Source organism: Macaca thibetana, chromosome 1, assembly GCF_024542745.1.
Source record: "Macaca thibetana thibetana isolate TM-01 chromosome 1, ASM2454274v1, whole genome shotgun sequence".
NCBI classification, from domain to species: Eukaryota; Metazoa; Chordata; class Mammalia; order Primates; family Cercopithecidae; genus Macaca; species Macaca thibetana.
In genome coordinates, this window is record NC_065578.1 from 125,328,664 (window position 1) to 125,343,570 (window position 14,907).

The window sequence follows — 14,907 nt, forward strand, 5'->3', positions numbered from 1 at the left end:
TACAATACCAGATAAGTCCAGGTAAGTCAATGTTTCATGATAAATTATTCTAACAGCTGGTGAATAAGTCTTATGCCATATATAAAAAATATCATGCTAAAGTAATCTTAGCATCTAGCATAAATTTTCTTACCTGTCTTCATATATTTTATGTTTATAAATGCTTATTTTAGATAAAGGTAAAATAATGACTTCTTATACTAGAAATTTTTCACTGATAAAACAGATAACATTTTAAAAGAATAATTACTATTGTACCCAATAGAATGTGCAGGCTTAAACTGAAATACATTATGCATTACTAGTAGTAAGTGTCTTCAACTAGCAATAACTGTATTGATTATAGTATAGAAAATCAATGTCATGTGCCCTTTATTTGACTCTGTCCTGAAATAACACAGTATAATTATGTATTTTATCACCAGAGTGTGCCTTTATAATATTTAAGACTAGGTTATATTGCTGATATGTTTTATGCAGTAAAATTTCACGAGGAAGTTTTATACCAATTATTTCTTGATAATTAAAAATATCATTTTGCTATAAAGCATAACATACATCGAGTTGATAAACAGTTAAATGTTAATTTTGAAATTATAGTCAAAAATCTGGTAATGAAAACACATTTATATTATATCTAAAGTGGGTTTCACATTGTGCATTAGAGAAAAACATATATAGTCATGTGCTACCTAATGACATTTTGGTCAATTATAGGTCACACATATGAGAGTGGTCCCATAAGATGATAATGTAGCTGAAAAAGTCCTACCCCCTAGTGACATGGTAATATCGTAGTGCAAGGCATTACTCATGTGTTTGTGGTGATGCTGGTGAAAAAAAAGCTATCTGGCTGTCAGTTGCATAAAGGTATAGCACATATAATTATGCATAGCACATAATTCTTGATAATGATAATAAATGACTCTGTTGCTGTTTTTTATGTATTCACTGGATTTTTATCATTATTTTAGAGTATACTCCCCTACTTACATAAAAAAGCTAACTGTAAGACAGCCTTAGGCAGGTTTTTCAGGAGGTATCTGAAGAAGGAAAGCATTGTTGTCACAGATGACAGCTCCATGCATGTTATTGTCCGTGAAGACCTTCTATTGTCCCTGAAGACAAGATGTGGAAGTGAAATACAGTGATACTGATGATCCTGACCTGTGTAGGACTAGGCTGATGTGTGTGCTTGGGTCTTAGTAGTTAACAAAGAAGTTTAAATTTTTAACTAGGAAGAAAACCTTATAGAATAAGGACATAAGAAAGACAATATTTTTGTACAGTTGTACAATATGTGTTTTAACTCCTATTACAAAAGAGTCAAAAAGTTTAAAAAATAAAAAGTTTATAAAGTTAAAAAGTTACGGTAAATGAAGATTAATTTATCATTGAAGAAATAGAATTTTTATAAATTTAGCATCCCCTAACTGTATAGTGTTTTTAAAGTCTACAGTATTGTAATATCCTTGGCTGTCACATTCACCCACTACTCACTCACTAACTCAAATAGAGCAACCTCTAGTCCTGCAAGCTCCATTCATGGTAAGTGCCCTATACAAGTGTACCATTTGTACCTTTCATACTGTATTTTCCTGTAAATACATTGGTGTATATATAAACTATATATGTACTGTGTATATGTAATTTTAAATACACTATATGTATTCACTGTATATATATAATTATATATACCATATATATACTATATATACTGTAGATATATTTTTACTGTACCTTTTGTATGCTTAGATACAAAAATATTTACCATTGTGTTACTACTGCCTACATTCACTATTCAGTATAGTAACATGCTGTACAGGCTTATAGCCTATGAACAATAAGCCAGACCATACAGCCTAGGTGTGTAGTAGACTAGACCATCTAGGTTTGTGGAACTATGCTCTATGATGTTCACGCAAGAAATCACCTAAAGATACATTTCTCAAAATGTATCCCTGTCCTTAAGTAACACATGACTCTACTACTAGAAAAAAAGCCTGTTAAAAATGACATGGTATTGATACTGTAAAAAGGATGTTAGATGAGCAGCTGATTTAGAAGTACAGTTAGGAGCATTTGCTGATAAAGAACTTCAGAAAGACTGCAGCATGATAACAACCTCACTTCATGAATTATTCTAAGGTTGAGATCATGAGATATTTATAATAAAACTGAACAGGAGTATGCCTGTTGAGAATATTTCCATTTTGCTTATTTTGGTATAATATGTGCAAGCAAGTCAATGGAAAGCTGACTGACACCTGAGCAATGGAAGAAAACTTTAAATATTGAGATCAGCTTTTTAGCATATTATTGAATAAATCAGCACAATGGAATGTTTATACTGACATTGCAAAAAGCAAAGACAAGAAAAATTGTAGAAATTACGTTTTATATAGACATTATTGCTAATATGTGCTTAAGTAATTGTGTGTTGCATGAAAAATAAATGAATTTAAGAAGCTGCAAATATAGTGCAAAATGATGTCTAACAAAACTATTCATAAAAATTGGCTTTAAATTTCCAGATTTTCAGTGTTATTTGTATGAAATGAGAAGACATGGGATAAGTCCTGGTCACTAGAAATAAGGGACAACCTCCTGGCAAAGATATTTCAAATGAGATAAGAAATAACCATTTTTTTGTTGATAAACATCATTATGTTGATAAATACCACATAAACCTATTGTAGTTACAACAGCTGGAAATGTTTGCTGATTTGTTTAATAAACTGAAAAAGCTTGTCATGTGCAGTATTGCAAGGTCAATATATTTAAAGCAGCAGATAAAGTGTAAACAATCAAATGAAAACTGACTCAACACAGAAAATAAATTCAGCTTTTTGAAACACTTAATCACTATTAATTCTTTAAACAATTGTTTATCAAGCGCTTTTTATGTGCTAGGCATTGATCCGAGAGCAGAGGATATGGCTATAAACAAAAACAGTTCCTACTCTCATGCAGTTTACAGTTTCATGGAGGCAGCAGATAATAACTACACAATGGCTAAATATGTAATGTATTACCTGGTACTAAACAGTATGGAAAAGAAATAAATGAAGTCTGGGGGAACAGACAGTGTGGGTGCAGGCCTGCCATTTTATACAGGGTGGTTAGGGAAGGCTTGTGTGATAAAGCAATCTTTTGTAGGAAGTAAAGAAGCAAATCACCGCCCGGGCGCAGTGGCTCACTCCTGTAATCTCAGCACTTTGGGAGGCCGAGGCGGGCGGATCACGAACTCAGGAGATCGAGACCATCCTGGCTAACACAGTGAAACCCCGTCTCTACTAAAAATACAAAAAATTAGCCGGGCGTGGTGGCGGGCGCGGTGGCGGGCGCCTGTAGTCCCAGCTACTCGGGAGGCTGAGGCAGGAGAATGGCGTGAACCCGGGAGAAGGAATTTGCGGTGAGCCGAGATCGTGCCACTGCACTCCAGCCTGGGCGACAGAGCGAGACTCCGTTTCAAAAAAAAAAAAAAAAAAAAAAAAAAGGCAAATCACATGGATATTTGGAGAAAGAGCACTGTTAGGCAGAGAGCACCAGGAGCACAAAACTCAGTCAGGATTTTGCAAGCTGCTTGGGAGGCACAGCAAAATGGTCAGTGTGCCTGGAAGGAGGGAGTGACTGCCTGGATTACAAGGATAACTTGGATTCAATCTATGAGGATCTTATGGGATTTGAATTTTTACTATGGATGACATGGGTATGCATTGGAGGGTTTGGAGCAGAGGTATGCCACTACTTAAGCTATGGGTTTTTCACTTTTATTACTTTTAATTGACACATAATAATTGTACCTATGTATGAGGTGCAGTGTAATAATTTAATACATGTACACAATGTGTAATGATCAAATCAGGGTAATTAGCATATCCATCACCTCAAACATGTATCATTTCCTTGTGTTGGGAACATTCAAAATCCTCTTCTAGCTATTGAAAATATACAGGAAATTATGAATTATAGTCACCCTATAGTGCTAGGACACGGGAATTTATTCCTCTTATCGAGGCCTGCTTTGCATCTGTTAACCTACCTTTGGCTACCTCCCCTTCTGCTTTGTTGAGGAAAGACTAGAATTTAAGTGCAGACCAGGGTAACCACATAGGAGGCCACCACAATAGTCAAGGCAAGAGCTAATGGTGGCTGGGACCAGGGAATTAGTGGTGGAAGAAATTTTCAGATTCTAGATACATTTCAAAGACAGGATATATGTGTCTATAAGAAAAAAAGGGCTCAAGGATTGCTTTCATCTGGGCAATGGGAAGGATACAGTTGCATTTTAAGAGATGAAGATTTTAGGAGTAATGAGTGTTTTTTGAGGCAAGAGGGAAGTTTTGTTTTACATGTGAAATACCTATTTCCTACCCAAGTAGGAACTTTGAGAGACAAACTTGGATACTTAAGTCTGGAGAGAGAAGTTTGAGAATTATCAGCATATGTTTGAGACAGGATGATATCACCTAGAGAGGAAATACAGATAGAGAAGAGAGGACATACAATGACTGAGCCCTGGGTCACTCCAATATCTGGAAATCAAAGATATGAGAAGTAACCATCAAAGAAAGTTGGGGGGTAGTGATTAGTGAGGAAGGAGGCCATCTGTCTTGCAGTACTCTCTTCACTTGACTGCTCTGCCCCTATTCTGGCGTGGATAGATGGCCTCCTTCCTCACTGATCACTACATGATTATGCCAGTCATGTGCTGCTGGTGGTGTCAATCACATCCATTATATCTGGCAACAAGCAGATCATCAGTGACCTTGACAAGAGCATTTTGGGCAAACTGGTGTGACAAAAGCTTGGCTGACGAGGTTTAAAGCAGGATTGGAGACAAGGAGTACCAATAATTTTTTAAAAAAATAACTTTTGAGGAATGTCATGCTTTAAAAATATAGATAATTGAGTGTTGACTTGAAGTGGTTGTGAGATCTAGGGAGAGAGAAGAGAGAGAGACAGAGACTGATTTTTTTTTTTAAGATGAGCATTATACGTATTTTTTAGATGGAAAATATAATGTTTTATGTGCTGATGAAACAATCCAGTATAGAGAGAAAAGACAATTATGAGGGATGAAGAAGGGAGAATTGCTGATATGATACGCTTGCATAGATGAGAGGGATGGAATCCAGGTCACCAATGGACGGTTGTCCCCAGATAGGAGCACGTGCGGGTCACATATGTTAGTAAGAGAAACCACAGTAGAAAAGTAGATGAGTAGACAAGACTATATGGATGTTCTCTTATAATTACTTCTATTTTCTCAGTAACATAATGAGTATGCTCATCATTGAAAGGGACAAAAGAGACAGAAATGTTGGAAATTTGAGGAGAGAGACAGAAGGGCAAGAGAGACATGGATTATGCAAGTGCATGATCTTAATGATAGTTCGTGGAGCTTACATGGATAAGAAGAGAAATGAAGACATGAAGAAGATATTGGCCAGAGAAAACATTACGATATCAGTGAATTGTAGTTCCCAGCATATTGAAAAACTTCTCAGAGTGGGATACCAGGGAAAGTAAGTTGGAAATACAGGAGGTTAGGTTTGGGAAAAGGATTATTTGAAACTCATTTTACAGAAGGGTTGTAGTTGTTAATAATGACTGGTCTAGGCTGGTATGACATGGGAGTAGATGAATGTTAGGATGAAAGACAAACCTGTTAGAGGTGCACAGTTCAAAGAATTATGAAGTAAATTATTACAGGAATCATTTTTGTGGATATTAAAATCACCAAAGACCATGACAGAAAGTCTTGGATAGAGCAATAGTGAGCAGAGCATCAGATACTTACCTGGGGATTTGCAATGAAGAGGAGCAGTGGTTGGTGTAACGAATGCCTAGCCCATTCCTTGGCCCAGTGAGTACAAAGGCCTGGGTAAGAAGAAAATAGTCAGACCGTGAGAGGACTATGCAGAACCCAGTTTTCACTTACAGCAAGAAGGTGGAGGTGGCTTTGTGAGAAGAGTTGGTTGATACAGTGCATTTTTTCGATGTACAGCCTTGAGTCTTGAGAGCCTGTGGAGGGTTTGAGGTGCTGGCGAAGGATGGAAGATGGAGTCCCACCGGGGACTGTGCAGACCTCTGGGGAAGGGAGGAATGCTGGTGATGGCAGGCAATTTGGGAGTCCTGAGCTTCTGCTGTGACTGAGACAAACAGGCAGAAGGTATGACCAGATAGTGCTGAGTGTCATCAAGGCAGAATGAGGGAGCAGGCTGTGAGTGCTGAGGAGGATCCAGGAGGGTGAGCAGAGTCCTGTCCACTCCCACCCCCACTCCCATTCCTCACCACCTCCATTCCTACTGGCTGTGGCTGGATTGCTTTTAAAAGGTTGCAGTCAAGGGCTGAGGAATCCTAAAATGTTAAGAATAGCATCAAGGATTGTCTCACATTATAGATGTGCAAGTAATACATTACATAGCCTTATATAATGTCATATGTCTCATCAAGTCATAGCATATCAAATATTTCTCTATTCAACACTTATATTATCTGTCATAGTTGTTTTTTTAAAATTCTTTTGTCATTAAACACTTTTCAGTCAAGGAATGTGAACAGTTCTTAGACATTTCTGCTGATTGCCTCCAAATCCTTTATAACTATTTTTTTCAAATATTGAGGTTAATCTAATAGAAAAATATGCTGAAATTGTAAAGTAAGCTGTTGAAAACCAAAATAAAGCAAGAAACAAATCCTGACAACTGTCTAATAGCGGTTGCTATGACTGGTGCTCCCCGGGTTGTGGAGTGCACAATCCGGACAGCTCCAAGCAGAGGCCCCAAGGACCATTTGCAAAGTAACTATTATTTTACCAGTACTGCCTAACCAGAAAGAAAAAATACAGAAAAACAGTAGATGCAGAGACTAATTAATAGTACTGCAACTATCATCTATATTTCATGAATTGAGTTTTGTATGTTCATCAAAATAACCCAATTTTTCTTAATTAACTAACTGATATAAATTTTAATGTAAAAGATAAATTTAAATAAATAAATGAGCTCTTGTCTGTTTTATGTATAGTGGTCTCAATGTAAGTTTCTATTAGACAAATGGTTGCAGTTGTTAAAGTATATGAAGGCTCGCAGAGACTATTAGAGATTCCATGCTTTGTTAATAGGTGTTCAGTGAAAATAATAATTGCAAGTGATAATTATCTTCACAAATGTTGTAAACTATATAAGTATCATTGTGATAAAGATAACACATACTAATTTTATTCTTAGCATATAATCTGCATTTAAGAAAATAATATGCTTAATCAGAGAAGGCCAGAAAGTCACTGACAAATTATCTCACCTGGGAGCCCATCACCTTTAACTTGGGCATGAATTCGCATACATCATCCTTGCCTTGATGTATATTGTCTAATGGATGGGAAAAACCCATCAATGCAATTTATCTTATTTTTCAATATCAGCATATACTTGAGATGCTATTCAACATTAGTAAATGTGATTAACTTTACTACACAAATGTATTCTGCTTTGGTGTGTTACTAAGAAAATGAATTTGTGAGACCTTTGCATTTTTTTCTCAACCATAATACAAAGGGGCCCTTATCTGTATTTCTCGAACAAAGTTAAAAGTATTATTTCATTATTAAATTTAAAATATGACATATATTGTGTTCAATTAATTTTGGGAAATGTGGTTCTAAAGCAATGTTATTCAAGCCTCTATTAGTAAGCAATGTGTGTACTTTCATTTATTAATGAATTATCTACACATATTACTATATAAATTTTAAGTACAATGTAACAGAAAACAAAAAATAAAAATTTTAAAACTTGGGACAATAATTATAAATACTACTTTGAGTCATGGTGGACACCTTCCCGTGTCATGTATAGTCTTCTTTGGGGGCCAAAGTTGGCTTAAATGAAAACAGAGCAGAATTACCAGAGCTAAACCCTCTGCAGGGCTTGGGGGCCAGCAATCTGGTTTGTATAGTATCAGGTGCTGTTATACGCCAGACCACAAGAGGGCAATAACGGGAAGACCACAGGATCCACGGGGAGATGAGGCCCTCCAATCTACAAACCAGCTGTGTGGCTTGGAACACCTCTCCAAGCCTCATCTTAGACATTTGAAAATGGAAACATCATCAACAAAGTCAAGAGACACTAAGTTGATCTATTTTGAAGGTTAAATAAGGTAATATATTTGAATTTTTCCCTAAATTGTACTGTATAAAATGTTTATTTTCAATAAATTAGAAGACCGATGGATCTCTTGCCTACTAATCTTACTGCCTACCGATTTCTTGGATTTTGTTTCGTGTGTCTATGCTCCCATTTCTTGCTACTTTTTGTTCTCTCTGGCATTTTCTTGACCCTTTTTCTTTCCTCCCTTTCTCTCTGTCCTGAGTTGGCCCTATGTAACTGCTCGCCAACTCTGTACCAGGTCTTCAAGGAGCTTAATATGTTCTATCTCATTTAATCCTCACAACGACTGCATAGGAAAGTACTGTGTCCCTCCTCTTTTTATAGACCAAGAATCTGAAGTTAAGAAATGTGTTCAAAGTTGCAGAGCTGGTAAATTAAAGAACTAAACTTTTAGTCTAAGCTATTCCACTGTAGCAGCAAGTCCAATCAGGAGACAAAAACGATGGAGTAAGTTAGACAGACGGAATTTAAGATAAGAATTAGTAACAGTAATAAAAGAAAGACTAAACTATAAGATATAAGAAAAAGGCTCAAGGAGGGTACCCAAAGAAGGACAAAAGTAGAAGGGGTTCATACCTATTGGGAAAGGTGTGCTTCAGCCACCAGTCAGCAGAGAAGTGCTCTGCTTTAGCTAGATGGGGTGGGTCTGGAGTTAAACCCTCCAAAAAGGGGCAAGCAATAGGTCACCTTCCCAATGCAGGGCAAGGCTGACATCGGGAACCATGTGGCTTGGATATGCAGTGGGAGTTCAGGCTTACCTTCAGAGCACATGGGCAGCAAGGAAACTTGCAAAGGGGGCCACAGCTCTGTGTGGACTGCCCCTGCCCCACCTCCATACAGCTGACCATGGGTAGCTCAGGCCGTGGAGGGGCTTTGGTTTCAGGCTGAGAAGGCTGTGAAAAGGTCATTCTCAAGCCAAGGCTGCAAGGAGGCAGAGGGATCTCATTCTCCGCCTTTGTGGCAGGCGCCACCGGACGGCCACACACTGCCCCCACCTGCCCCTTCCAACTGCAGTGTCCCTCCAGCGCCCCCTATGGAGAAAGTTTAGCATTGTTCTCACTTTAATGGAGAAAGGATTCAAGAGATTACATTGTTTATCCCAGAGCACAAATCCAAGGGTGTGTTTGGAGCTGAGAGATAATAAATTGGTAACTGGCACGCTGATTCTCTCTCTCTCTCTCTCTCTCTCACACACACACACACACACACACACACACACACTCACTCTCACATACACAGTACCATGGAGACTTCTGGAATTCATATGTAAGATAAATCAACTAAAGAGGAGCCATTGCTCAGGACTTTTGCGGATGGCTCTATTTTCCACCAGGAGGCAGCAAAGCCAAGCCTTCACCCAGACTTTGCAGCAGCGATGTGCAGTCAGGAATTACCTGAAAATTCTTATACTCATCGCCTTGCTGGGTATTCTTATACTGATCACCTTGATCAGGCCTGAGGAGAAAAAAGAGAGGACCACAGTTACCTCCAATAACAGTTCTTTCTAATTGAAGTTGGGATCCAAGATGTAGAGTGCAATTAGGAAAAGGCAGTGATATTTCAACCTCCTGAAGGCAGAAGCATGACAGAGAGGACCTACTCCCAGATCCCAAAGGAGGACAGTTGAGGGCTTAGTTGAAGCCTGCAGCTTTAATTTTCGTTCCAGTTCACCTGGTGGGACACAGGAGATACTGCTGGTCACCTAGCTACCCTGTTTCAGGTTTTTTACAGACCACAAGAAGCTAATACAAATTCAGAAATTATTTACAGATTGTTCAGAATATTGAGGACCCGAGATGGCTCTGTACTTGTTCTCATCTTGGTGGCGACTGGCCCCAGAGGTAAAGAACTTACTAGATGGGCCCAGGGTGGCTCGAGAATAGATGCATGACTTAGGGACAGCAATCAGAGCAGGCAAGGAGAGCAGCCAGGAGACTTGCCTGAAAGCAAGCATCTTTGTTTTTCCTTAGATTATTCAGTGACAGTTCTGTAAAACAGCAAAGTTTGCTAGTCAGGTCAGTCTTCATACAATATTGAGAATGTGGCAATTGCCCACATTGAACACAAAGGTGCCTCGGCAGAGACACAATCTCTGATTTTAAATCCTTACCCTGAAGGGTCGGCTCCTGGGAAAACAAGTGTTCCTCAGGCCTAAGGCCCATGGAAAGGGACCGCGACAGATGTGGGAAGCAAGGCAGCACTTCTGGAAGCATCGGAGATGAATCCTATTCACTTCAGTGGGCAAAGGCCAAGCAGACGCAGGGACAACCAGACCATAAATGGAAGGAGGGTCTGAGTCTGACAAAGAGACAGCGTGCACCCCTTTGTAGAAGTTCACTAAAACCTGACCAAGGAAAGCTCAACTTCAGAGCCTTTCTGCTTTCATTGCCAGAGATAGCTCTAACTCTGCCAGTCTTGCCCTTGCTAATTCAGTTCCTAGAACTCTGTGGTGGAGAAGTTGTGCAGAGGGTTGTCATTCTATTTCCTGGTTTAGGTGGGTGTCACACAGATGTTTTACTTTGTTTAAATGCATTGGTTGAAATGCATTGGGCTGTATTCTCAATGCATGTATATTACAGTTCAACAAAACCACATTAAAATAATACACACGAATGAATAAATATAAAAATATCCAGGACAATTCTTAAAAATAAAATTAATGTGTAGGAGCTAGTTCTACTAGATTTACAATATACTCTAAAGCTATTATAGTTAAACAGTTTGTTCTGGACCATGAATATACAGACAGATCAATAGAGCATGATAACAAGTTCAGAGCTGGGAAAAAATATACAGAAGAAGCTAATATATGATAAGCACACCCTCAAATCTGTGAAAAATCATCAATTAATCAATAAATAATGTTGCTACAACTGGGAAGCCATTAATTTAAAAAAAGAGTTCTTAAAGGGTTAAAACATTAAAAGTTAACTCTTAAGAAAATCTGGGAGTATTCCTCTACACTTTCAAAATGGGGATCAGTTTTATAATACAACAAACAAGAACTATAAAATAAAAAATTTTTAAATGTGTTTACATAATTAACATTTTCTATATGGTTGAAATATAATAAAGTCAAAGGTCAAAAAACACAGCCGAAGAAATTTAGTTTCTCATAGCACAAAAATAACTTAATTTCTCCAATATCGTATAAGTGCTACAAATCAGTAATAAATTCATCAAGAATACGGTTAAGTATTAGGTAAGTTATAACATCAGGCAGTTCCCAGAAAATGGATGTTGTGGTTTACTAAATGTAATAAAATATAGTTCAGCTTAGTTACTAAGAGAAATTCAAAACTACTTTGCGATCCCGTTTTTAACCTACCAGATGGGCCAAGAACAATTAATTTAAAAATACATCATTTTGATGAATTTATGGGGGAAAATTGCAGTCTTATACATTGTAGGGAGTGAAATAAATCAGTGAAACTCATATGGAAGAAACTGGAAATACTGATCAAATTACAAAAGTAGCCTCTGAGTCAGCAATTGCACTTAAATAAATATATTCTATCTCCTCCTGAGGAATGATGTATAAATAATGTGTTCACTGCAGCATTGTTTGCAAGGGCCAAAATTGGGAACTTCTGTATATACATAGGTTATTATCCAGACTGGGAAACAAAGGGAGAAACTCTTAATGTACTGAAATGGAATGATCTCCAACAGATGCTATTGTGAAAAAAGCAATGAGCAAAACGATGTGGAGTTACTCTTATTTCGTTAAAAGAAGAAAAAATATACATGTTTGTTTGTGGTTTTTGTGCATAAAATATCCCTGAAAGGATATTTCAGAAATTAATCTCTGTTAACTGAAATATCTGAGTCGCACGTGGGGGATTTCACCGTGTATCCTTTGTAACTTCTGATTTTAGGCCCAAGTAAATGTGTAATAATGATCAGTATTAATAATATTAAAGGAGAAGGGCCAGGCACCGTGATGCATGCCTGTAATCCCAGCACTTTGGAAGGCCTAGGCAGGAGGATCTCCTGAGCTCAGAAGTTCAAGACCAGCCTGGGTAACGTGACAAAACCCCGTCTCTACAAAAGATACAAAAATTAGCCAGGTGTAGTGGCACGCGCCTATAGTCCCAGCTACTTGGGAGACTGAGGTGGAAGGATCACTTGAGCCCAGGAGGTCGAGGCTGCAGTGAGGCAAGATCACACCACTACACTACAGCCTAGGCAACAGGATAAGACCCTGTCTCAAAAAAAAAAAAAAAAAAAAAAAAAGTTAAAAAAAAAATCACATTAAAGGAGACCTACAGGAAGCAGAGCCTCAAATGCTAGAACCCAGGAAGACAGCACCATAAAGACTCACTCCATTACTGGAGCTAATTACATCATTACATCAGCAAATTCCTGCAAACCGGCCTCGACTTTTCTCACCATCAATTAACATAGCCCATGCAGCAAAGAAAGATGGTCATAGTCTTCCCCACTTTCGATAACAGAGGCAGAAAAACCTAAGGAGGTAGGAGTGGGGCTGCCACAGGACACATTCTGCTAGTTTGAATGATGCATTGAAAACAGCCTTAGGAAATGGGTTCCCCAATTTGGACAAACAGTTAGAAGTTATTGGCAGACAAACTGATTAGAAAAAAAAGACCAACAATCACCATTCATGCATTCAACTAATATTTTTTGAATATTTACTATGTGTTAAGAACTGTTCTGTCTGAGAGCCTGAGATATATCAGTAAGCAGCATTTGCCTTTTTGGCAATGACATTCTAATGACAGAAGACAATACATAAAACTACAATTAATAAAAATTAGCTTATTTTAGTGCTATGAGATACTGGTCTTTATATTATATGTCTATTATATTATATTTGAAAAGTACCACCAGAGGAAAACAAAACAAGACTGTGTAAAGATATCCATGTGAGAATATTAAATAAGCAGTTGGATACGAAAGTCTGAAGTTCTGGAGAGATGTCTGAGCTGTTATTAACAAAGTAGACATCATCATCACTGACATATAGATGGCCTTTATGGTCAGGAGACTGAATGCTCCAACCAAGAAAATAAGTGTTGGTGGAGAAGGAAAGAGAGCCGAGGACTCCAGCAGGAAGTAGTCAGGCAGAAGAACAGGAACACACAGAGTTCCAAGTTAATGTACTAGTTAAATTATTCTTCCATGCGTTTATTGACTAAATGTGGATTTAGTACCTACGATGTTCCATACAGTGTGTTGGAACTAGAACTTAAATGGTGAGCAGAAAGTATACCTATCCTCACCTCCTAGATAGCCTTCATTAGCTTAATTTTAATTAACTAACACGCGTCATGGTTAAAATTCAAATAGTTTATGTGTATGTGATCCTTCTAGGAAAATGTGTATGTGATTCTTCTAGGAAAATGTATATGTGATTCTTCTAGGAAAATATTATGTATACTAACATATACTAACATATATATTTATCTTATATATATAAGATATATATATCTTTATATATACATTATTTTTTATAAGACAAGGGATACACTAACATTGTTTACTGGATTGCTTTCTTTGATTACATGGTTGGGAGGATTTTTCATAGCATCATCTACAAGCGGACTCTATGCTTTTATTAGCTATATACTATCCTATTACATGATTGTAAAATGAAATCTCATTAATGGAATATGAAAATGCTGGTTTCTCAACATATTCATTAACGATTAATGTGATCAAAATTTCATGTTTGTTACTGGACTGTCATGGAAAAGCCAGTGTCTCATTGATCTTCTGGTTTGCATTCCTTTAGTTATGAATAAGCATTTCTTAATAGGTTTGTTGGCCATTTCCACCTCTCTGTCTCTCTCACTCTACCCCTCTCTCCCTCTCTGTACTCTTCCTAGAAATAACTTAATTCTTATAGATTAAGGCTTTGGTCCCAACTACAATGTTAGACACTTGGGGAGATGTGAATGAGAGCAGACATTTTACTGAGAATAAATTTTGGAAATAACTATAAGCATGAAGACCTGAAGAAGGCAAGTGAAAGAGAAGTACTTGAATAGTATATTATAGAATGAAAAGCACAATTCAATTCATATACTTCCCAGGAGTGCTACCCTTTGGCCGAGGTAGTTCTGTCCTGGACTTCACACTTTAAAAGAGTCCTTCTCTGGTTCTCTTCCAGCCATGACCCTGGCCATAGGATAATTTGATATTTCAGTGTATAGGCCCAGAGCTGCTGTCTCCCTCATATCCACTATCCAGGATCCCATAAATCTCTGTCAAATGGCCCTGAGATCATCTTTATGTGTCCATCCTCCTGAAGACTCAAACAACCAACACTGTGCTCACTTCTAGGTCTCAATAACCAAGAGAGGGGCAGTTTGGGAGATCCGTGTGTGAAAAGAACATGGATGGTATGGGCTAGGATACTTACACTCATGCACACCCAAGGTCCCTCATGGCACAGGATGAAGCCAGGGAGTAGGAAGAGAACAAGGGGTGAACCACAGGGGTCAGAAGCCTCTGTTTAGGCTCTTGCCTGGTGTCCTACAAGTGTTTATGGCAGGCATGCTTCCCAGGAGAAGAGAATTTCCTAGTCACTGTCCTTAAATGTCCTTAAATGTCCATGCTAGAAGAATAAAGGAAAAGAACAAACATAATGAAATGCTTCTCTCTTCTCACCATGTTAGTCAACTCACTATTGAATTGATTCAGTTTCGGAATCTTTTATGTGCCAATTGCTCAGCCAGACACTGGGAATATCAAAGTGAAT

General features: G+C 37.9%; 2 protein-coding genes across 24 annotated transcripts in view; one reads left to right on the forward strand and one right to left on the reverse strand.

Annotated features, from left to right (window-relative positions):
* S100A1 (S100 calcium binding protein A1) overlaps nucleotides 1-14,907 on the forward strand; it is a 1,186,348-nt gene that overhangs the window by 406,479 nt on the left and 764,962 nt on the right. The gene's annotated exons all lie outside the window — the stretch shown is intronic.
* The window catches only part of S100A8 (S100 calcium binding protein A8), a 675,486-nt gene that overhangs the window by 128,488 nt on the left and 532,091 nt on the right, over nucleotides 1-14,907 (reverse strand). The gene's annotated exons all lie outside the window — the stretch shown is intronic.